We start from the raw sequence: 2,307 nt of genomic DNA, 5'->3' as shown, positions 1-2,307 counted from the left end.
AGAACTTGCCAGGATCTTGTTTCTTTTGAGGTAGAGTTTTCTGAATCCAAGTATCTAGTTCACTAATGAGCAAGGGAGGTTCACTTTCCCAAGTCTCATTACCAAACAACTTGGCATTCAGCTTCATGATAGCTCCTAGATATTGAGCAAATTGCTCTCCAGTCACATCTTCATCCTCTTCAGAGGAAGAATAGTCTTCAGAGCTCATGAATGGCAGAAGGAGATTTAATGGAATCTCTATGGTCTCTAGATGGTCCTCAGATTCCTCAGGATCCTTAATAGGAAACTCCTTCTTGTTTGAGGGGTGTCCCAAGAGGTCTTCCTCACTAGGATTTTCGTCCTCCTCCTCCCTAGTGCATTCGGCCACTTTGATTAAATCAATGGCCTTGCACTCTCCTTTTGGATTCTCTTCTGTATTGCTTGGGAGAATACTGGGAGGAGTTTCAATGACTTTCTTACTCAGCTGGCCCACTTGTGCCTCCAAATTTCTGATGGAGGATCTTGTTTCATTCATGAAACTGAAAGTGGCCTTTGACAGATCAGAGACTATATTGGCTAAATTAGAAGTGTTTTGTTCAGAATTCTCTGTCTGTTGCTGAGAAGATGATGGATATGGCTTACTATTGCTTAGCCTATTGCGTCCACCATTGTTAAAGCCTTGTTGAGGCTTTTGTTGATCCTTCCATGAGAAATTTGGATGATTTCTCCATGATGGGTTATAGGTGTTACCATAAGGTTCACCCATGTAATTAACCTCTGCCATGGCAGGGTTCTCAGGATCATAAGCTTCTTCAGAAGCTACCTCTCTAGTACTGTTGGATGCAAGTTGCAATCCATTCAGATTTTGAGAGATTATGTTGACTTGTTGAGTCAACATTTTGTTCTGAGCCAATATGGCATTCAGAGCATCAATTTCAAGAACTCCTTTCTTCTGAGGTATCCCATTATTCACGGAATTCCTTTCAGAGGTATACATGAATTGGTTGTTTGCAACCATGTCAATGAGTTCTTGAGCCTCTTCAGGCGTTTTCTTCAGGTGAATAGATCCACCTGCAGAGTGGTCCAGTGACATTTTCGAAATTTCAGAGAGACCATAATAGAATATATCTAATAGGGTCCATTCTGAAAACATGTCAGATGGACATCTTTTGGTCAACTGCTTGTATCTTTCCCAAGCTTCATAGAGGGATTCACCATCTTTTTGTTTGAAGGTTTGAACATCCACTCTCAGCTTGCTCAGCTTTTGAGGAGGAAAGAATTTATCCAAGAAGGCAGTGACCAGCTTATCCCAGGAGTCCAGGCTATCCTTAGGTTGTGAATCCAACCAAATTCTAGCTCTGTCTCTTACAGCAAAAGGGAAAAGCATGAGTCTGTAGACTTCAGGATCAACTCCATTCATCTTTATAGTCTCACAGATCTGCAAGAACTCAGTTAAGAACTGATAAGGATCTTCAGATGGAAGTCCATAAAACTTGCAGTTTTGTTGCATTAAAGCAACTAGTTGAGGCTTAAGCTCAAAGTTATTGGCTCCAATGGCAAGAATGGAGATGCTTCTTCCATCAAACTTGGACGTTGGCTTTGTGAAGTCACCAAGCATTCTCCTTGCATTATTATTATTATTTTCGGCTGCCATGTCCTTCTCTTGTTCGAAATTTTCTGAAAGGTTGTTTCTGGATTGTTGTAATTTAGCTTCTCTTAATTTTCTCTTCAGAGTCCTTTCAGGTTCTGGATCAATTTCAACAAGAGTGCCTTTTTCCCTGTTCCTGCTCATATGAAAGAGAAGAAAACAAGAAAAGAAAGAGGAATCCTCTATGTCACAGTATAGAGACTCCTTTATGTTAGTAGAAGAAGAAAGGGGTTAGAAGAATGGAGATGGGGATTCGGATTTTTGGATGAAGAGAGGTGAAGAGAAGTGTTAGTAATTAAATAATTAAATAGAAGAAGAAAAGAGAAGGGAGATTTCGAAAATAATTTTTGAAAAAGGGTTAGTATTTTCGAAAAATCAAAGACAAAATATAATTAAACTTAAAATTTAAAACAAAAAGAATTTTTTGAAAAAGAGAGGGAGAATTTTCGAGAATTAGAGAGGGAAAAGTAGTTAGGTGGTTTTGAAAAAGATAAGAAAAAAAGTTAGTTAGTTGATTGAAAAAGATTTGAAATCAAATTTTGAAAAAGATAAGAGGATAAGAAGTTAGATAAGATATTTTGAAATCAAATTTTGAAAAAGATAAAATTTTTGAAAAAGATAAGATAAAAATTTTAATAAAAAGATATTTTGAAAAAGATTTAATTTTTAAAAAGACTTAA

The 2,307-nt window shown here is 37.2% G+C and overlaps 1 non-coding gene across 1 annotated transcript; it reads left to right on the top strand.

The window, feature by feature from the left end:
• The first annotated feature begins 1,130 nt into the window (after positions 1-1,130).
• Positions 1,131-1,234, top strand: LOC112700029 (small nucleolar RNA R71). Its single transcript, XR_003152954.1, has one exon. It is a non-coding gene; the product is annotated as a small nucleolar RNA R71 (small nucleolar RNA).
• The last annotated feature ends 1,073 nt before the right edge of the window (positions 1,235-2,307 follow it).

Source organism: Arachis hypogaea, chromosome 6 (assembly GCF_003086295.3).
Source record: "Arachis hypogaea cultivar Tifrunner chromosome 6, arahy.Tifrunner.gnm2.J5K5, whole genome shotgun sequence".
Taxonomy (NCBI): Eukaryota; Viridiplantae; Streptophyta; class Magnoliopsida; order Fabales; family Fabaceae; genus Arachis; species Arachis hypogaea.
The sequence above is the reverse complement of the archived record's forward strand: the minus strand, read 5'-3'. Positions and strand labels throughout refer to the sequence as shown.